At 39.1% G+C, this 23,324-nt stretch overlaps 1 protein-coding gene and 1 pseudogene across 4 annotated transcripts in view; one reads left to right on the top strand and one right to left on the bottom strand.

Moving 5' to 3' along the window:
• The window catches only part of RBFOX1 (RNA binding fox-1 homolog 1), a 1,461,257-nt gene that overhangs the window by 211,965 nt on the left and 1,225,968 nt on the right, over positions 1-23,324 (top strand). The gene's annotated exons all lie outside the window — the stretch shown is intronic.
• On the bottom strand, positions 5,253-6,191 carry LOC129083671 (calponin-2-like; annotated as a pseudogene).

Genomic DNA, 23,324 nt, shown 5'->3' on the forward strand with positions numbered 1-23,324 from the left:
AATTGATTCTGGAGTTGTGATGATAAATCATTGGAGGTGAAGCCAAATTGATTTTCGTACCACCTCTCACTTGTTTCAGTCTTAGTGGAATTAACTCTATTAGGTTCTGAGAATGTTTATGGGTATTATAAAACATTTACATCTTGATGTATTGAGGTACTTGAGTGGTTTTTTAGCCATTATTAAGGGAATTATATTAGGATTAGTCTTGTTATCAATCTCTGTATCTGGCACCTAGCTAAGAAATGGCTGTTTTATCCTCATTAAAGCCATAAATAGAACTTCATTAACTAGCAAGTGCCAAGGCTGGTGGCAAAAACTTGTTCCACTTAGTGAAGACCATGGATTTCTGAGCATCAGAAGTCAAATAAATAAGTCTTAGACATTTTGTAGAGAGCTTTCTCCACAGAAAAGTGATCCTGCCCCATTGGAGTTGGAAAATACAGTAGGAAATGAAGATTCCATGGAAGTTTTAAAGAACTGGGACTGATAGATTCAATCCCTTTGATGTGCTTGTGAAATTCTCATGAAGTAATCAGTCTGACTCCATATTGGCCTTGAAGAAAGAATACTGAGAGTGGTTGCATGGGAGAATTTCATGGAGAAGTAGTGCGTAAACAAAATATTGACCACTAACCAGGCTACATCTTTGATCTTGAGTAAGGCTCCGGATGTCAGGGCTCAGTTTTTTTTATCTGAATTTTCTTTTGCCATCAAGATTAGTTCTAACTGGCTTAGATGAAACCTGGCTGAAAGATTATAAACAAAAGATAATGATAAATGGTAATGTTCCCACTTGGCTGGGATCTGGGGAGAGTGGAAGCAAGATTCATAATAGCTTGGTCTAGGTGAGGCTATTTTTTTTAATGATCTGGAAAAGAAAGTAAATTGCATGCTAATGAAATTTGCAGACAGTATTAAATTGGAAGGTGTTGCAAACAGGAGTGTGGACCGAGGACATTATACAAACCTACCCTAAACAGGATAGAAATATGAAGAGGGAAAAAAAAGATTAAAATGAGATTAAACTTGGAAAAGACAAGCTAATTCCTTTTTGGGGAGTGGTAGGGGGAAATGTAATGAATCCTGAGATAGACCTGGTCGGAAAACTCAGGATAAAAATATTGACCAGAGAGGTAAGCTTTCAGTGTGGTGATGTTGCAGACACCTCCCTCTTCCCTGGCCTGAATGAGACCAGCCACAGTTTCCCCATTGTAGAGACAGCAGCCTACCTCCAGCCTCCTTTCTCACAACTCCTGGGGCTACCTCTCATCTTTCTCTTCATTTTCTCTCTCTTCTTTTTTCATTCTTTTGTATCCATCAGCTCACCCACCCCTAGTCTGTAGCATTTATTTCTGGCACATTCAGTAGGAGAAAGATGGAGACAGATTGGAGAAAGGTTGGTGATGGAGAGGGAAACAGATTAAGGGAAGGGAAGGTTTGATTTATGAGGGAAGATTAAAGGCGTTGAATTTGCATAGTTGCATAGCTCGTCCTAGCAGCATCTAAAAGTGTACACAAATGCACAGGCACTTAGGTGATGTAAACAAGAAGGTGGTTGTGACATTATTTGATCTCATGAGCAGGGCTATCTGCAGAAGTAATTAAGACAAGGAAACTATATAATCAAAATTCATGGCAAGAGAAAAGTAAGGTTGAAACAGTGGTATGTGTGTCCATCCCAGTCAACAGCTAACCCAGGCACATTGAAGGGCTTTTACTGCATTGAATGTGCAGTGGCTCATGAACAGGAAACCCCAGGAATAAGCCCAAATGCCTAAACCTGTATATGTAAAGTAGGTGGATTTTTTTTTGCTTTGATTTTTTGTTGACAAATGTGGGTGTCAAAGAGGGCTCTCAGTCTAACATCTATAAGCAGATCTGCATGTTGATAACCCATTGACATACGACAAGACAAGAGTATAGTGGGCTAACATCTATTGAGCATATGGTGGGAGATGTAATGAGATATAAATTACATTCATATTGAGCAGCTACCCTTAAGGGATGCTAAATCTGTGCCAGATGCCGAGGCAGGCATTTTATATATATTATCCAACTGAATTGTCACTATAACTTTATGAAATGGGCACTGTTGTGATCCCATTTTACAGATGAGGAAAGTAAATCTCAGAGAGGTTATTACAATGGCCAGTGTCACTCAGCATGAGAGTGGTAGAGCTAGGAGATTGCAACATGTCTCCAGAGCCCATGCTTTTAAATAATATATCGTATTGGCCCTGGTTAGGTAGCTCAGCTGGTTTACAGCATCATCCTGATACACCAAGATTACAGGTTTGATCCCTGGTCAGGGCACCTACAAGAATCAACCAATGACTGCATCAATAAGTGGAACAACAAATCTCTCTCACTTCACCCTTCTTTTCTCTCTAAAAAAAAATACATAAACATAAATAAATAGATAGATAGATAGATAGATAGATAGATAGATATAATGTTGGTAAGCAGGCAATTGAGAGAATGACCATGAATGTGTTGAGAAGAAACAGCTTCACCAATGGTGTGGGCCTTGAAGGGCTTTACTTTAGAACTTGGTGAGTAGAGTAGAGTAGTAGAGAAGAGAAGGTAGTATTCACAGTAAAAGAAATAGGCATGGAGTGGGGCCCTTGCACCACTGAGCAGCTGTGGTGTTAATAGTAATAACAATATTCAAAATAGTAGCAGTTGAAGTCCTTGAGTGTTCACGGAGTACCAATAATAGTGCAGATGCTTTATATGTATTTCTCACTGAGTCCTTATAGAGAACATCTGAAGGGCATGAAAATGAGAGTGATTAAATAATTTGCCCAAGATCTCACTGTTGCTCTATGAACTGATCAGGGTTTGAACCTAGGCAGTTTGACAGACCTCTTGCCTGTCTTGCACAGAGAGACAGTGGAAGGAAATTTGGCCATCCTGGGCATACAGGGACAGAAATGGGTAAACATTTACTATCAGGCAAAACAAACACATATTGTTTATGGAGTAGTACATTATTATCTGCTTCTGAGTAGGGAAAGAGTATTATCTACATATGCCAAGAAGTAAAAGTTCTGAATTAAAGGTATCACTTCTAAGTTTTAATTTTAGAAGAAGCCATCTTCATCTAAATTCACAAGTATTGACTAGTTCTTGGGAACAGTCCCAGATTGTGCATACAACAGCATGCCTAATCCCAGAGACAGATGGACATAGTGTAATCTGAAAGTGCAAAACTTAGGGGGAATTTTAACAAGGTAATTTCTGTCTCCTTTTCTGAACAGTGAATTTGACATCTGGCTGTGACTTCAGGGCCTTCTCCATTCCTTTCACTCTATCCTTTCTCTTAAGGGTTATTTAAGTATTCTCTCAGGTTCTTACCAAACTGAAAGTCTTCAGAACCATGGAAAATAAGATTTGCATAATAACAAGACCTTCTCATTTATTGAGCATGTTCTATGTGCCAAATACTTCATTAGTATTTTGCATGCATTATCTATTTTATTCCATGATTACAACCTACGTGTTAGGTAGGTACAAGTACCCTCCATTCGCAGTTTAGAGAATCCAACTCCAGGAGATTGAGTTTTGTGTACATTGCCACACTGTTGCTGTGACTAAGCGAGGATTTGATCCAGCATCTAGCTAACACTAAAATCCTCATTCCTGACAACTATTTTATATTGCAGTAAATACGTCAAGTTTTCTGTTGATTCTGGTTTATCCCATTCTTCTCAATCAGTCTCTGGAACTGAAGTGAAAACATCAACAATCAGAGGTCTATTTTTTGGGTTTGGTTGCACTGTCTGAACTTTAATTAGCACACATAGGTATTACCCACATCAAGAGCAGAAAGAAAATGAACATTCCTCCAAGAGTTGGTTAATTTTAATATCATGAAGGATGACTAACTACATGAGTGTTGTACCATTCGATCCAAGTGTCTGTACATGTCATTAGTCTAGGAGTGACAGAGATTCACAGTGACATGCTGCAGAAGGATGTACAAGGAACACACATGTGCATGTGTGCACACACACTCTTTCTTTCTTCACACACACAAAAAATCCTCTAAATGGAAATTACATATCTCTGGTGAGTCCGCTGTGGTTTGACAGTGAGTGACAGAGTTACGGCCAAATTAACTACAATAGCATTTTAAATTTATTGTCTACTCCTGATTTGTCTAATGCTACATAAATTCTGTTCTTGAAGCTGTTCTTTTTTGAAGGGATAGAGAAAGTGAAGGTTTTCCAAGTACATGACTACAATGCGGAAAGGCAATTCTTTGTATTGGTCCTAGTTGGGTATGGATGGTACTGGAATGGGTAGAGGGAAAGAACTTTATGTGTGCTTGTTTTTAATGTTATTCTCTGAAGAGCATTGGCTATTAATTAGACTCACATAACATCTAGGCCATTGGTGCTCAAATGGTGGATGGTAATCATTTTACCTCATTATTCATATTATCTACTTAGCAGCTAGAAAATATAATTCCTCTCGCAATTTTATTTCTTTTCATTCTTTGGCTTTGCTAATGGCAGTGAAAATAATTAGTTCAGCCATTCTCTCTCTTTCTTTTTTTTCCTAAAAAGAGGTTTTTATTGCCTCTGCTCCACAGTTGGTATTTCACATTATCTCTTGGTCCCGGGGATCTGGGGTGGGGCTGGTCCCAGGGAAAGCCTCCTGGTCAGGGTTTCTGTGTGGTACTTGTTGAAGCAGAGAGGGCAAGAATGGGAGAGAGGGTTGACTTTTCCTCAACCACTCAGAACTCCATTTTCCTATCTGGTCCTCAGTTTCCTCACGGGGCCCTTAGGAGGGTCCTAGAGAAATTCAGTCCCTCATGATGCCTAAAATATTCGGGGAGTGTGGCCTGGCCCTCTCCCTGGAGGCTTCCTTCCCAGCATCCCCCTCCACCACTCCTACCCACCAAGAAATTACTTTTCTTTTTTTAAAACTGCCTGAAACTTCTGTGGGTACAGAAACCACAAATTTATCAGAGAAAAGGAAAGAGGGGAAGGAGAAACTAGAAGCCATTTGGGCCAGTTTTCCTTCTCTTCTTTCCCCTACAGCTTGGCCCAAAGCCTTTTGGGAAATTGTTACCTCGATGTGCCCTGGAAGGGACCCCTATCCCACAGACATCTGGATCTGGCTTTCACAAACCCTCCTCACTTAAAAGCACATGAACACATAGAAAAACAAGATGAAAACACAGAAAAACCCAAAATCCCAGATGAGGTGATGATGTGGGAAGACACCCCACAAGGGGAGCTTCAGTAGCCTGCCCCCTCTTTGTAGTATAGGGTATACTTCAGGGCCTTTCCTGAGCTTGGGCAGCTGCTGGCTGACCCTGGAGCCCTCTTGGCCACTGGTCCTTGTGGACAGTACTTGGGGTCCTGTATCTATCAGTTCATGCCAAAGACTTGGTCATTCTTGTTGGTGCCCTGCATGTAGCTCATCTGCAGAGAGTTGGAGTTGTCATACTTGTCAGCCCCCAGCTTAGTGTCATAGGTGAGCTGCTGGGTCCCAGGAGCAGTCATGTCTACCTGGCTGGCACACTTGTTAGTGTCCATTTGCAGGCTGATGGTTGAATGATCCATGAGTGGCAGGATATGGCCCTTGGGGGTCATACAGATGCTTTCTTGTGCCATATGCCATGATGCTTGACTGGCTGGCACACTTACTGGTGCACACCTGGAGCCCAATGATACATTGGCCCACCTTCATCATGGTGTCATCGAAGTTTTGTACCTGCTTCTCTGAGTACTTGATGCCCATGTCCATGCCACTCTGCAGCCCCTTTGTCTTGGCCCTATGTGCCAGAACCAAAAGAGAGTATCTGTACCCTCTACTCTCAAGCAGGTCTCATGTTTCTACTCTCAAGCAGGTCACTGGTCTCAAACAGGCCCACTGAGTTCATACCATAGCTCCACCATGGCCTTGATGAAGTTGGAAAGGTTTTCTAGCTGGTGCTGGCTTTGTATGGAGCAGTTGATCTTGGGGACCGAGCCAGGCTGCAGCTAATTCATGAGTGTGCATAGGATAACTTTGTCCTTCAGATCCTTTTGGAAGTCGAGACCGATAGGCCATGAGTTCCTTGACCCAGTTGCCGAGTTTCGCCTCCATCTGAGGTTGTACTTGGACAGGAGCCAGTTCTTGATCTTGGCTAAAAGCCCATACAAGGACCCCTTGTTGAACTGCATGGGGTTCATGCCGGCTGGTGTGAGGGTGGGGCACCCTCTTCCCAATCTCTTGGCCTCTGCCTTCAAGGCAGCTCTGGGTGTAGTTCAGAAATCAGCTTTCAACAAGTTCTCACCTGTACTTAGTAAACACCAGTGATGCTTACTGGTAAGCTGCCAATATTTAGAAGTAACTGGTCTAATAAGGTCCTCACATATACTGCCCCAGCTAGATGAAACATGACATTGAAGACGCTGATTTGAGGAACTATAAGCAGGTGTGCTACAGAGTTATGAGAAATGTTTCCATTTATTTAATGCCATTTTTCCCCTGTATGCCTGAGGAAGAAACCACAACAACAATGTTTTACAGCTTTTAATACGGTGTTAGTGTTTTCCTTGAGTCAGGACAAGTCCAGCATGATTCCAAAAGGTGGGGAGGTCATCTTGTAAACTCAACAACTGTTCAGTCATGGAGAAGAATGCCCCTGACCTCAGAGGCTCAGATGGGAATGGAAATTATTTCCCCTGATCAGTCACTGGTATTCAGTGAAGTGGTATTGATGCTGAGTTATTTTAGAGGCACCAGACCCCATTCAGATTATGTATGTGTACATGGTGAACACATTGTTCCTTTTATTAAAAGCTTATTAACTGCAGTTTGTGAAATGGGAAAAACAACAAATACACTTCCAAATGGCTAACATATTTGTTATTCCCTTGTCTTGACACATAAAACCCTAGGGCGTAGGGGAAATTTACAGAAACAAGGGTGTAAAAGAAACATTCAGAATTAGGTAGGCTCACACTGAGAAAGGCAAGGAAACCTCAGAAATTTTGATTTTACCCTTGTAGTTTCATTTCAGTGCCACTTTAGGGAATCAAGAAAAAAGAACACTAGAAATAATGGCTGAAAATATTGAGAGATCTGTCGCAATGATTTTGGAGTGAAGAATTCAAACTTGGAATTCCAGATGTTAGATATATTAAGTAGGAAGTAAATTTTGCATAAGCCTCCATGATAAAACCATTGTTTTAGAAATATGGAAAGAATCACAGAATGGAAAGTTTAAGGCTATTTCTGAAAGTATGAATTTGAGGCACATGTGAGTTGAGTAAAAGAGATAAGGACCACTCATTTTGGTAGAGATAAGGACAGCCTTCCTACTGACAGTATATTTCCCAACCCACAGGAGCCAAGTCCTGAAATCTCACATTGCAATATATATATAAAGGTTTTCATCCCCAAAATGCCTTGGGTGTTGCTGAGGGCTGACTATGCACAATGAAAGATGTGCCATTGTTCTTTGCCTCAAACATTTTGAAATGTATAATGGCATCTTTTCCTTTTGGTGAGAGGTTTGATTTGGGGATGTAAATGACCATCACCTTTGTATGTATCTTCTCCCTGCTTGTCCTGTCTCCAGTACTAACCTATCAACCTTTGTAATTCTGCAGTCCCCATGGACAAGAAAGGAGAACAGAGTCTATCAGTAACATCAGAGGAGACTTGGATTATAGGCAGACTCCACTCCTTCACTCTCCTCTTTGTGAAAGCTCTAGTCTCATTGGAGGCATTGGGTTTTACCACGCACCACCTTATTTACATTGATGGCCCATTAACACAACATGTAACCCAAGTAGGAATGCAACAATAAATCACCAGTCACATAATTAAATAAATTGAGGCTTCTTGTCTGAAAGTGGGATAACAAACAGTTAGCAAAGCATTATTTATTTCAAACCAAACTAATATTGTGAAAGTAAACATTAAGGCAGGTGGATGTACTGCATCAAAATATTAATTATACACTGTCTTGGAACTGATAATAAATGTTCACATATGGCCTTCTCTCCGGGGGAAATGCTGAAATATGTTACAAAGCAACACTCTGAATAATTCAAGAGAGCCTGAGTCTCAGCAGGAGGGTTCGGCTGACGTCACAGTTTTAGTGTCCATTTTTAACTTCCACCACTGCTTCTCTTTCCTCTCTGATGGACTCTGAATGTGAAGTTTCCTTGTGTCTTAAAATGTATCATTAAAGACACATCTCCAGTGTCAGTAACTTGGGAAAGTTAAAAAGTCTTGGCTTAGATATGTGAGAACTTTTGAAAGAACTGACCTTGGTGTGAATCTTGTCTGCCTCCATTTCTCCTTAATAAATGGAAGATACCACCACTTGTATTTTGTGACTGTAGTAGGGATTCAACATAATATATTGATTGCACTTAGAATATGGTATTCTCAGAGTTAACACTGTATGAGTAAAGTAAACTTATGTTTTTGAGTTCTGGGAGAGAGCCATCAAATCCTTAGGAAGCCCTGCATGGGCTCTGAAAAGATTTCTTTGGTGTTAGGTAATTTTCATTAGAGTTTCTCTCATTTGCCAATTGAACTGGAGAATGACCTGGAATCATCTGAGGCTACTCCAAAGGAAGGAAGATGGCTCCCCAGATACTGCATAAACTCACCTGAGTAGGAGGGTCTTCACCTGGGGCCACAAACGTTGGTGGCAGATATCCCCCAATGCATCCCATGCAATAGGCTTTGATAAAGGAAGACTGGACTTGAAAGGACTTGATTGCCCTAAATGATATTGTTTGTTTCCTGGTTCCTTCTCTCTCTCTGCACTAGTATTCAAAGCCTGTGAGAGCAAGGATTGTATCTTTTCCACCAGTGGCTGTATTTTTTCTGCACCTAGGATGGTGCCTGGTACATACCTGAGTGGCAAGATGTATCTGAATGAATCAATCAATAATGAAATATTGGGAAATTAAATCAAATAATCTCAAACTCAGATGCCTATCGAAGTCAGCAAATTTTGAGCTGGACTGGGTATAAAATGACAAGGATTTAGCCACCAAGAGTGAACTCAATGAATTTGCCATTCTCAAGTGGAAATGGAGGGTTTAGGGAATAAAGTGACTATTCTGTATTTAAAACGGCCAATGAGTGCCACCAAAAGAGTAATGGTATTGTTCCCATTCTCTCTCTTGTCCATCTGTTCAGCCTTGAAATTATGCTGGTTAACATGTAGAAAACAAACATGTTAACAGTCATATATTAACTCTTGTATATGCCAATATGGTGTTTATTAAATTAGCCAATGGATGTGTTTTGAGTGCCTATTGTGTGTCAGACATGGAGCTAGGTGTATGGTCACAGTACTAGGTACTGCAGCATTCACAGTGGGTCTCATCCAGCATCATTCTCACCATTGCTAGCACAGTGCAATACCTGGCATACAGGTGGCCTTTAATAAACATTTGCTTAATGACTAAATGTGTAATAGGAAGAAGGATATAAAAAGCTTCCTGATTGCTATTTCAAAGTATATATGTATATACATATATGTACACACACACTTATAAAATGCATGTTAAAATTTTTCTTCACTTTTCATTGTCTAAATGTCTAAACTCAAGAATATTTACTTCAATGTAAAAAGAAACTCTAAAATTATCAAGTTATTGTTCCTGAGCTACAAACATCTTTAGGAAATACTAGTAAAACTTAACATTTTCATATAAGCTTTCCAATTTAGGTTACACATGTTTTCCTTTCTTATAAAAAATTAAGCTTCAATTTCTTGCTAAAAAATAGGGCATGCTAAGTATTGGTGCATTTTGCACATTCTAACCTTTTGTGTCTGTAAACAAGCATATTTAAGGTGTTTGAGACAACATTAAAGTGGCTCATATTCCACTTTGTGACGTGATGTAACTCTTAATTGTCTGTGGAACTCAGATGAGATGTGAATGCTCTGATTTAGTGTACAAATTGGAAAATTATGCTTCTTAAAATATCTCCAAGTTGTTAAAATTTATAAAGAAAATGTTTGTGGTCAACAATGCTTATTTAAATGATATAAAAATATATTTATAGCAGTGTTTCTCAAGCTGGACTATGCTAGGAGATCGTGTTAAAATGCAGATTCTGGTTCAGCAGGTCTGAATTAAAGCCTGAGATTCTGAATTTCTACTGAACTCCCAGTGACAAGATGTTGTCAACTAATGGACACTCTGAGTAGCAAGGGTTTTGAGCATGTAACATACTTAATACTGTCCATGTATTATTCCATTCCCACTCATATGAAAATCCTTTAGTAGGTGCTGTTATAGTTTTTTATTATTTCTATTTTATAGGTTGAAAAAAAAATCCAGTGCAGTAAGAGAACTGATTTGAAGTTGCACTTCTAGGAAAAAGCAGAGCCGGGATTTGAACTGAGGAATTCTTGACTTCAAGCTCATGCTTCTAAGCACTTTGCCCCCTGCCTGTTCTCTTCACTTCCATAGCTGAAGCAAACTCTTAGGTCTGTAATCAGATACTGGCAGAAATTCTCTATATTCCTGTGTGCTAGGGTAAATTTTAGAACATGCTTTCCGTAGTCTTTCTTGGAACGGCTGGGTTGAAATCCTAGAGTGTTAAGGCTTATTGGAATCACTGGTAATTCTTGGACATTTGTTTTCAAGTTAATGCTTCTCATTGGTACTTTGTCACCACCAAGAGGGTACAGAAGGAACCTCTTTAGCTCCAAGTCACATGAGAAAGATAAGTAGTCAACACATGTAGGTCCAGACTTTGAACAGAATGAAGTTTCATCATTTTTACCAACTATGCCCTTTATTTGTGCACAAGTTATTTTTAGAATAATAAAGAAATGTACTGATCTGTTTAGTAATGAGAATGATCTTTCCTTCAGATTACACTGTTGAGCAAAGAAAAAATAGCATTTTTCTTTGCAGTTGTCACAGAGATATCATTTCATTGATTTGTTGGAAAGAGTATATATAGATTGATGGAGTAAGTAGGTCTTCTACCTCTGACTGGTGCTGTAAAGAATAAAATCCCACCAGTGTACCTTTTTGTATAATCAATAGGAAGTGAGGAAGTCACCCATTTTAACTTGGATGCTAGCTGGTACCATCCTAATCAGCTCCCATTTTAATCACAGCAGTGGGAGGAAGAAAGATATTCATGAGCCTGCTAATGCGTAAGTTACAGAACTATAGCCGTTCATTGGAAATTGCTGAAATGCTGCTCTTTTATGCCATTTTAGTTAAGCATCTTTCCATCTTCTGGTATGTCCAGCATTGTCCAGCATCTGTCTCATCCAACAAGCAATGTTAATTTTGAGTCAAAACATAGTTAGCTATAGTACAAGAACATGCAATAAATAAGAATTATAAAATGGAAAGGTAGGGATAGATGCATTCTGAGGAAAAATGCCTTCCCAGGCAATTTAAAGGAACAAAATAATGCAAATGCCTTCTGAATGCAGTAAGGATTTGAGGCCACTGGTGAAGAGAGCAAATTGAATGAGTAATATGAAGAACCTGTCCTCAATAAAAGAATAATGACTTTATGAAGGTGTGTAGAAAGAGAAGAGAGAACAGGGAGATCTGAATACTTTTGATAGTTGAGAACAAAATGGAAATTTAACGGCTTAATGGGGAGAATGGACAGAAGAGGAAACAACATCATAAGAGATAACCAAGGCTTTTAAGCAAAATGAGGGGAAGAGGTTTAGAAATGTGAAAAATTGTGACCACAGCATTTTTAGATGCGGGAGGAAATGTAGCTTGGATTCTTGCATTTAGACACTACCTTTTCACAAATCCAGCCACCTTACTTGAAAGTAATAATTAGTCACATGTGTAATACAGATGAGCATGGACTGTAATGATAAATAGCAGTAATTTAAATATGAGTAATAAGAGAAATGAAAAAAGAAAAGGAAAGGAACCACATACCAGTTTTCTTATTGTGGATAAAGTGAATTTAACACATATGGACAAAAAAAAAGTCCTACCTATTGGAAGTTTAGTTAATATTGAAAGTGTTTATAGTGATGAGAGGGTAGTTTTTGTTACTGTATAAAATGTGCTATTGTAAATGAAGAACATCATACTTTCCACTCTAGAATACATGGGAAAGTATTCTTCTAGATGAGGGAGGGTCATGAATTTGCTTCTCAGGATAAGATCTTACAAAGAAAGTAGTCGAAACTACAGGATGAGATTTTTAAAACCTCCTTTCTCCCTTCCTCATTTTCTTTTTCCATTTGTAAGATTACCTAAAAACTGTAGACTTCATGTCATGTATACTTGTGTGTTCAATTCAGATTTCTACAGTAGAAGATAAAAATGTTTTTTTGTTTATGACCATCATTAGTAAATCCTGCCATGTGTATGGACTTGGCATTAAACTAATAAAGAAATTGGTTTTTTTTTTTCTGATAAAGTCTCATATAGAACAATAAAATGGAAATATCTCCAATGGTTTCTCATTGGAGGAAACACTTCCACCATTTCTACTTGTTGTTTGTTTGTTTTTAAGGAAAACCTAATTGCATACTAATTTTTCTTTGATGAGAGTTAGCTCTGATAAATTCATAAAAATGAAAATTGTTCAATAATTCAATGTCAGACACCTTTAAACATTTAAACCAGCCTATTAATAACCATGGTTCTAGAGTTTCGATCAAGATAGCATCATACGTAAATGCAGTACTTGAATCCTCTCACAACCACATCAGAATTACAGCCAAACCACGGAGCAATTATCATTTAGAACCACCTGAAATCTAGCTGAACTGAAGTCTTAATGAAGGATATAAAGAAAAAGCCACATTGAGATTGGTAGGAGGGTGGAGGCTTGGCACAAGCTGGTCCCATACCCAGGTGTAGTGGATAAAAATCAGGAGAGATATATCAGCTGCAGACATCTGTCCTGAGGAGTGAGGGGTCTCGCTCCATACCAGACCCCTCCTGCATGGGTTCCAGTGCCAGGAAGAAAAGTCTCCATAACTTTTGGCTGTAAAGACCAAGGTGGGGAAGGATTGTGGCTGAGTGAGATGGAGGGCTGCTGAAGTCCCAGGCTTTCCTATTAAAGGGCTCATGCATAAACTTAGACTCACTGGCTCTAAGATCCAGCACTTTCAAAGGCATTAGGGACATATGGGGATGAATGGAGTTGTCTGGTGACAAGGCAAGAGCTGCAGGGGCAGTTTTCTCCCAGACAGAAGTACTGGTAGAGGTCATTGTTCCTTTTCTGAGCTGTCCCCCTAAAAAGCCTGCAGGGGGAAACATATTTAAGTCTTCATCAACCTTCATCAAGTTTTCAATTCAAAATTCTGGTTATAAGTGCTGGCTAGTTTATAATCAGGATTTTGAACTCTGCATCTGGTAGAGTTCTTGTCTCCATTTTGTTTAGTTCTTTTTCTGGAGTTTAAAGATGGGGAAAAATAAATCCTAGTTATAAAAAGTGCTCAGTGAACTCAGGGGGAAAAGTAGATGAAAGTGAGAACTTCAACAAAAAGATAGGAAACATAAAATGAAGACAGAAAATATGAAAAATAACCAGTCAGAAATGAGGAATTAATTAAATAAAATGAAAAACACATTACAAGAAATCAATAGTAGAGTGGATGAAGTAGATATTCAAATCAGCAGTTTGGAAGGCAAGGAAGCAGAAACCCCCCAATCAGAACAGAAAAAGAAAAGAATCCAAACAATGAGAATAGTATAAGGTTATCCTCTTGGACAATTTTAAGCATACCAACATTCACATTATGGAAGTATCTAAAGGAAAAGACAGAGAGCAAGAAATTGAAAACCTTTGTAAAAAAAAAAAAAAAAAAGGATGAGACACTTCCCTAACCTGGTGAAGGAAATGGACATACAAGTTCAGGAAGTGCTGACAATCCCAAAAATCCAAAACAAGATAAACCAAAGAGGCTCCCAACAAGACACCTAATAATTAAAATGCCAAAGGTTAAAGAAAAAGAGAGAATCTTAAAAGTAGCAAGAGAAAAGTAGTTAACCATGACTGGTGTGGCTCAGTTGGTTGGATATCATTCCACAAAGCAAAAGACTGCTGGTTTGGTTCTGGTCAGGGTACATACTTGGGTTGAAGCTTCATTCCCTAATCAGGTAGCATGTGAGAGGCAACTGATTGATATTTCTCTCTCATATTGATATTCTTCTCCCTCTTTCTCTTTCCCTTCCCATCTCTCTAAAAATAAATAAATACAAAATTAAAAAATGAGACAAGATGAGTTAGTTATCTATAAGGGAGCTCCCATAAGGGAACTGTCAATTGATTTCTCAGCAGAGTCTTTGTTGGCCAGAAGGGAGTGGCAAGAAATATTCAAAGTGATGAAAAAGATGGACTTAAAATCAATATTACTTTATCCAGCAAAGCTATCACTTAGAATCAGAGGACGGGTAAAGAGCTTCCCAGACAAGAAAAAGCTAAATGTGTTCATCATCACCAAAAACCAGTATTATATGAAATATAAAAGGCTCTTCCGTTAGAAGTAGAAGGAGAAAAGGAATATGAATATTATTCATATTCATATGAAAAATATGAATAATAAAATGACAATAAATACATATCTATCAACAGTTTCTTTAAATGCAAATGGATTGAATGTTCTAGTCAGAAGACATATGGGGGTTGAATAGATAACAAACATAACACTGACTTATGCTGTCTACAAGAGACCCACTTCAAATCAAAAGACACACAGACTGAAAGTACAGGGGTGGAAAAAGATATTTCATGAAAATGGAAACAAACAAACAAAATTTGGGGTAGCAATACTTATACCAGAAAAAATAGACTTAAAACAAAGGATATATAACAAGAGATAAAGAAGGACCCAGCCATTCCACTTTTGGGTACTTATCTGAAGAAACTCAAAGTACTAAATCAAAAAGACATATACATTTATATGTTCATTGCAGCATTATTCAAGATAGCCAAGATATGCAAGTAACATGTGAAAATCAATAGATGAATGGGTAAAGAAATGATTCATATGCACATACACACAATGGAATATGACTCAGCCATAAAAAAAAAAAATGAATGAAATCTTGCCATCTGCAACAACATGAATGGACCTAAAGGGTATTGTGCTGAGTAAAATAAGTCATACAAAAGAAGATAAATGTCATATGACTTCACTTATATGTAGAATCTACAAAAACAAAATAAATGAACAAGCAAAACAGAAAGATTTATAGATACAGAAAACTTTTTGATGGTTGCCAGATGGGAGAGAGTTTTGAGGATGGGTTAAAAAGGTGAAAGGATTAAGAAGTATAAATTGGTAGTTACAAAAAAGTCATGGGGATGTAAGGTACAGCATAGGGAATATAGTCAATAATATTGTGATAACTATGTATTCTGTCAGATGAGTAGTAAATTTATTGAAGAGATCACTTAAGTTCTATAATGTCACCGTGTTGTACACCTGGCATTAATATCATATTCTGTAAACTGTAATTGAAAAATAGAAAACAATATTTAAAGGAAAATATATCTATGTTTCAATTGGCCTTAAGTCATGCTTTGTCTTGTAGAGTTTTAGATAATGTCTAAAAAAACCCCAGAAAATAGTCGGGAGAGGGGACATCACATAGTCAATTGGTTATTCAGTCCAGGAAATCCCTATAGTCAGGTTGAATTTTGCCCTGTCTATAAGAATGGTTTTATTAGTACATTGTCAAAAAGTCACCGAACTGTCTGTGTTTCATGACTTTGAACATCTCTGTTATCAGTTTTGTAGTGCTCAAGATTTGGGTATGAAAAGAGTTTCCTGAAATAGTTAACTAAAATTCAGCCTGAAAGCTACATCCCTGAACACCCTGGTTCTCTACTACTTATAAAACCCAGTTCAAAAAACTCTAGACTGACACTCAAAGCCCAATTTGATCTGGCTTTTGCCAGTTTCAAGTTGTTTTTCATTACGCAGTGACATACGAAAGGTTACAGCATTGTTGACTCTGGGCACCTACAATTCCTTTCCTTCCTGACTTTATTTTTGCTCTTTCACCCACTTGGGCTATGCCTGCCCCTTCAGGTTTAAATCATACTTATTGTTCATAGCCCAACTCAGGTAAAATTTTCTACTATCTATATATATTCTATGTGCTTTACATATGTAAGAATTTTCATTTTCATAATACTCTATTTAGCAGGCAAAATTGATAGTATCATGTTACTGATGGGGAAAGTAAGACCCAGAGAGATTAAGTAATTTGTACCAAATCACGTAGGTAGGAGGTGTTGGATCTAGGAATTAAACCTAGATGCTCTGGCTTCTGAGTATGCATTCTTAGTTACTACACCAGACTGCCTGTCAAAACTTATTGGGTTGGCCAAAAGGTTCATTCATTTTTTTGTTTTAGTTTGTTTTTGTTTTTTTATGCAGGATGGCTCTGGTAGCACTTAGATGTCTTTAACTTCATTAGAAACAATTTTGTAAGATTGTATTGTGACAGCTGTCATATTCAGCATGCATTAAAAAAATACTTATCAAAACTGGAGCATTTTGTAGCCATTTTAATACTGAAGATGGAAGAAAATAAACAACATTTTCAGCACATTATGCTTTATTTCAAGAAAGGTAAAAATGCAATTGAAATGCAAAAAAAAAAAGGAAAGGATTTGTGCAGTGTATGGAGAAGGTGCTATGACTGACAGAATGTGTCAAAAGTGGTTTGTGAAGTTTTGTGCTGGAGATTTATTTTGTTTTTAATGTTGTAAAAGACTTTATTTATTTTTAGAGAGAGGGGAAGGGAGGGAGAGAGGGAGAGAAAGCTTAATGTGTGGTTGCCTTGCATGTGTCCCCTACCAGGGATCTGGCCCGAAATCCAGGAATGTGCCCTGACTGGGAATTGAACCAGTGACCCTTTGGTTCTCAGACTGGCACTCAATCCACTGAGCCACACCAGCTGAAGCTTGTGCTGGGGATTTCTTTCTAGATGATTCTCCATGGTCAGATAGACCAGCTGAAGTTGGTAGTGATCAAATCAAGATATTGATTGAGAACAATCAACATTTTACCACATGGGAGAAAGCCAACATACTCAAAATATCTAAATCAAGCATCAAAAATAATTTGCACTAGCTTGGTTATGTTAATCACTTTGATGTTTGGGTTCCACATAAGTTATGCAAAAAAAAAAAAAAAAACCCCACAAAAAAACAACCTTCTTGACTGTATTTCCGCATGAGACTCCACTTAAATGTAACAAAAATGTCCCATTTTGAAAACAAATTGTGTGACAGGCAATGAAAAGTGGATACTTTACAATAACATAGGACAGAAGAGATTGTGGGACAAGTGAAATGAACTACCACCAACCACACACCAAGGGCCAGTCTTCATCTAAAGAAGGTGATATTGTATATACGGTGGGGTTCGAAGAGACACCTCTATTATGAGCTCCTTTTGAAAAATCAAACAATTACTTCCAACAAGTACAGATCTCAGTTGAACCAACTGAAGGTAGCACTAGATGAAAAGCATTAGGAATTAGTCAACAGAAAACACCTAATCTTCCATCAGGATAATGCAAAACTGCATGTTTCTTTGATGGCCAGGAAAAACTATTACAGTTTGGCTAGGAAGTTTTGATTCATCCACCATACTCACCAGACATTACACCTTCAGATTTCCACTTATTTCAGTCTTTACAAAATTCTCTTAATGGAAAAAATTTCAGTTTCCTGGAAGACTGCAAAAGGTACATGGAACAGTTCTTTGCTCAAAAAAATAAAAAGTTTTGGGAAGATGGAATTACGAAGTTGCCTGAAAGATGGCAGAAGGTACTGGAACAAAATAGTGAAATGTTGTTCAATAAAGTTATTGGTAAAAATGAAAAATGTCTTTTATTTTTATTTTAAAAAGGAAAAAAAAACTGTCCTGGCTGGTGTGGCTTAGTGGATTAAGCACCAGCCTTCAAACCAAAAGGTCACTGGTTCAATTCCCAGCCATGGCACATGCCTGGGTTGCAGGCCAGGTCCCCAGTTGGGTGCACGTGAGAGGCAGCCACTTGATGTATCTTTTTGCACATCCTTGTTTTCCTCCCTCTCTTTCTCCCCCCCTTCCCCCCTCTCTCTCTCTCTCTGAAAAATAAATAAATAAATAAATAAATAAATAAAATGTTAAAAAAAAAAGGAATGAACTTTTTGGCCAACCCAAATCACCTTCCATCAAGCTATTCTTGGTTCTGCCCAGCAAGATTTAAGCTTTCCATCTTTAAACATTCTTATCACTTGTAGGTACCCATCACTTCCTGCTTTGAATATTTGTTAGAAATTCAGTCATTAAACATTCATTTGCTGTCAGCCACGTTCTTTGATAAAATCCAAAGTTGGGTAATTTCCTCCCTTCAAGAAATTCACAATTTTCGATTTTGAGAGAGGCAAGCAATAAATATATATGAGATAATAACTGTGAGATAGTAACTTTGAGATAACTTGGATGCATTGAATCTTAGTTTATCTTAGTAGAGACATCTCTAAGATAGAGGGTCATAGAAACCCAAGAGAACAGAAGCTGGTTTAGCCTACATGGGCCAGGGAGGTCTCAACTCTACCTGGAAAATGATACTTTAGTTGGACCTTGCAGCATGTGCATGTTTTTCTTATCCACAGGGTCTAGAAAGGGAATTCCAGGCAAAGGGAATAGGGTAAGTAAAACCTCAGATACCAGGGGAAGTGAGATACACCAGGCAACTACCTTGGAGATGTGGTGGCTAGATTGTAGAGGACAGCATGAGATGGTCAAGGGACAAGAAGTCCGGAATGGTTAGGTGAGGTCAGCTTGTCCTATAGATGCAATGCTAAGGAGCTACCTGCATTCCACAAGCAGTGGGGAACCACTGAAAGTTGCACATGCACATGAGTGACATGATCATCACAGCTATGGCTTATAAAGTTCAATGTGTTATATGAGATCTCTTCCCCTTTGGAATTTTTCTGCAATTATAATGAAAAAGCTGAATGAGTTCATCGCTTTACTAGCTTAGAGTTTCTTCAGAAAGCCTACCTTTCATTCTCTTCTGACCAATATGTCTGTATGGGTCTGTACCATTTCAGAATTACAGGGGGGTGGGGAATTGCATGGATTATGCCCTAAGGATAAAAGAAAATCATTTCAGTCAATAAAATGAAGATATAATATTTGCCTTTCACTCTACATTGTTAAACTAAAGATCAAAAACTCAAATGCATACAGGAGGGCCAAGTAGGTAATATATTTGCATGACGTGGCTAGTGATAATAGAGATGTATGGAGACAGGGGAGAGCACACAATCTCCCTAATGAAAGCATCAGCTACTCAGCTCATTAGATTTTTGCTAGGGAGAAATATAATCTCAGTATGGTTGGATGCTTTGGTTTATCAAAGTCAACATTATAGATAATTAATGTTGATTTTAAAGTTTTTTCAACTTTTTCATAAACTGTTTTAAATGGTGAGTGGTTCAAACATGTGGGCCATTTAGACTCCTTGAGTTCCAGCTATAGCACCTGATTTAGACCAAAAAGACTTAGTTCAGAATTTCTGTAAAACATGCAAAACTAAATATGAATGTGCTTTTTTGAAGACTAAATCTAATCTTCCTGCAATTATTTAGTGCCTACTTTATGTTAAGCCCTGTATGATATTACATAGAGGCTATAAAACTAGCTAGACAGGGTGGGGAATTTTTAGGTTAATACATGTTTAGAAAGTGTTTGGCAATTGGCACGTAAATACCAGATTGTCCTTTTGGATATCTATTATGACCTGTATTTCCAGAAATGTTCTTATTTTGAGTCCCTGATGGGGAAAATAACTAGCATCAACACAATGAATTTAAATTAAAGGATGAGCTGTTGTGTTATATTTTAAAGTTACTCCCTGTCATTTAAAGAGACAAACATAAGCAAAATACATGTCAATTTCTTCCCTAACCCCCACTACCACCACCCCACCATCCAATTACTAGGTTATAGTTGTCAATTTTCATGCTGATTTTGGCTTTATTTATTTTCCCTTGACCATGCTTCTCTTTCTCTCTCTCTCCCACCCCCAACCTCCAGCTCCATTTGTGGCAGAAAGCTCCTAAGTGAGTCTTTACACTGGAGGTTTGTATGCTCAGCCCATCAGCCTGTGGATCCGTGTGTTATTACTGAGTTTTATCCTCTGAGTACATAGCCTGTAGTTGGGTTTGAATATTAAGTGTCAAACTTCAATGCACTGGTGAGAGATTTGCGGCAACCAGCAGGTCCCTTCCAATCCCTGAAAGCTGCTGGGCACTCTTCTTTATTGATAAGCGGTCTCATTTCACACATGTCAGATTACCAGGCTGAAGCTGCTGATACAGAGCATGGTGCTAAAGGTGCTGTTACCTGTAGCTGGCCTTCTTCCCACAATGAGGAGGGAACAGGGACACTCAATCAGAAGGAAAACATGTAGAGCCGGCTGTTCACCAATGTGAAGGTTACTTCAGAGAGCCCTGGGAGTGTTTTGTCAGTTTTGTTTGCAAAGAGATAGGGAGTGAAGGATTATGATTCTTGGCACCGATAATGTCCCCTGGGCCACAAGCTAATCCAGCAGGACACCAGATGTAACACAGCCATTTATTCGCACATTTCTCTGTGGTTATCATGGAGGCCAGGAATGGAATGCAAAGGCTTAGGAGATAATCATCAGGCAACATCTTCCCCCCTTTTACAAAGCAATCACAGCTCTGGCTCTGCATACACTTAGCCATAGCAGCAGCAATTCTTTACACAAATGTTTCTTGATCACTTAATGTGTGCTAAGCATCTTTCAAGATGCTGTGGGCACAGTTGTGAAGGTACCTGGCTCCGCAGAGATGCCATCCATGGACCTAGTCATTTATGTACTCATTCATTCAATAAACACTGGTCGTTACCTTCCTGCCAGGGTCAGTGCTTGATACTCAGTAAAGAGGGTAAAAGTTTGGCTCTGGATATAGAATACTGGCTTTATCATTAAAACCTGGGTAACTTTTTCGTCAAAGCCTCACTTTGCTTATCTGGAAAACAGGTATTAAAGCAGTTCCTGCCTTCTCCATCACTGTGGTGATTATGTTAGGGGGTAGGTAATATTTTGGGAACACTTAGCCCATTGCACAGTTCTAAGTGTTGATGAATAGAGTGCCATAGGCTTGCTGTCCAGAGGGAGGCCGTATTTGGGAGCCACTAAGAAGAGAGGGAACACCCACGGATCTGCTGTGAGATGCTGGCTTCAGTTCCATCCTCACTGATGCTGGGCAGCACCCAGGGAGGCCAAGGGAGGCCTCACCGTGACACATGGATCCAGGTTCTTGTTTCAGCACAAGTAAGGATCCAAGAATGGGATAGAAAGATTTAGCAAAGCACAGTACATTGATTAAAGTGATAGTATAGGCTCCAGAAGTGACAGTGGGAGACCTTGGAGAGTAGGATGCCCTGATGGGTTTGGGTGGAAGATTTTTATTAAATGTAGGCAAAGGATGGGGATAGGGTGGTCCTCAGCTTCTGAGGCTGGTGGAGTGACTGCCAACATGTCTCATCCTTGTGCCTCCTCTCCAGATAGTGATTTCTTTTTTGGTCCTCCAGAACTGTCATGGAAATTCGGCCAGAGGGGTTGGGGTGGCAGAGTTTCCCCAAGCAGTGCTAATTTACTGTGAAGGTATTATAATTGCCCCATTGGTAGGTCAATATAGCTGCTGAATCTCTTGGAGGCCAGGTTAATTTGTCCGAGCTACAGGAAATTGTGGAGGGAGAAGTGGGGGACATGTGGTCCATAAAAATCACATCTGTGGTGTTCCAGCCAGGATGGGAAAGGTGAGGGGTAGAGCTTGAAGCCTCTCTTCCCTGTCCTAGCTTTTCTTCCTCATCACCACTTAATGGTGACCTTGCCATTACGGTGACCTTGGGCATATTATAAAACTTCTCTGAAGCTTGCTTTCCTCCTCTGTAAAATGAGAATGATTAAATTAGTGTTTGTTAACCCAGTTCCACTGCTCAGTGTGCTCAGTTTATGCCATTGCTTGTTCTTTTTCCATCACAGTGATGGAACTGATGCTACTATACATGCCTCAAAGAATCACTCATAGCTCCCCAGGTGCCTCCCATTATTCTGCATCCCAGGTAAGCAGCACATCCCTAAGATGTAGAAAACAATTGTCAATTTATTTGACAAATTTTTGTTTTTGTCTTCAGGTTTTCAAAATAATCAGAGTGTAACAGCTGGTGAGGCTTGATGATTTCTTTTCAAATTGCATTGAATGCAGCTGCAAAGTGTCTGAACTTAGCCTCTCGCTAAGCAGATCCTAATGGGTTCAGATAACTTTGTACACACATGTGGCTCACTGAGACCTCCCTTCTAGGCTGGCAATGGTGCTTATTAAAATGTAAAAATACTCTTAGTGTTTGCAGACCAAGGAGGGTTCAAGAATGACAAGCCATCTCTAGAGAGTTTCCCAAAGCTGAGCCATTAAAATGAAACAAATCATGAAGCAGGCACGTATTTTTTGGGTGCCAATGCAGTCCCATATTTAAATGGATCACCTTGCCCTTTGGGTGTTAATGGAAAATTTGGAAATACAATCTGTTTGGGGTTTTGGATAACCTGGCATTCTCCACATAGCAAGTGGGAGCTTAAGAGCCAAAAGGGTTGTACTGGGAGGGCACAGTACAGCATTGGCAGTAGTGGCTGGAGGAGAATTTGGGGACCTCTACACATTCCCCTGTGTTGTATTGGGCCTCATCTCTGGCACCTGTTTCTGTGCCCCGATAAGGAGCAGCTTCTATTGCAACTCACAGTTTAATGTGGAAAGAGAGCAACCTGAGTAATGGCACAGGTGGTAGTACCTTCAAATGGGAGGGTCAGGCTGAGTACTAACAGCAGGAAGAAGATATGCAAGTGCCTGATGCATTTGACATCCCCAGGGATGGAACTGAATGGGCTGACCCATTTATTTTTTTTTTTCTCTGCAGGGTATCTTCCTTTGGAGATGATAAACTAACATTATTGTTAAATGGCTACATTTACCCAGGCAGATCTAGAGACTCTAAATACATTTATTCCTCAGAACAACTCTCTTGAGGCAAGTGGTATTACTATGACCCCCACATTATAGATGTAGAAATTGAGACTTTGAGTCACAAACCCAGCCAATGGTGAAAATCAAATAAGCAATCAGACACCATGGCTTCAGAGACTGCATTTTGGAATAGTGTCCCAAGCCTCTATGTCCATCTCTTTCAGTTTCAATCCATTTCCTACCCTGTGGCCAATTATTCTCTTAACATATGGGTCAGAACTTGTCATTTCTTTTCTCAGGCATCCTTGATGGATCCTTAATGA

The sequence above is a fragment of the Pteronotus mesoamericanus genome, unplaced genomic scaffold, assembly GCF_021234165.1.
Source record: "Pteronotus mesoamericanus isolate MK-2021 breed Mesoamerican mustached bat unplaced genomic scaffold, CSHL_Meso_final scaffold_167, whole genome shotgun sequence".
NCBI lineage: Eukaryota > Metazoa > Chordata > Mammalia > Chiroptera > Mormoopidae > Pteronotus > Pteronotus mesoamericanus.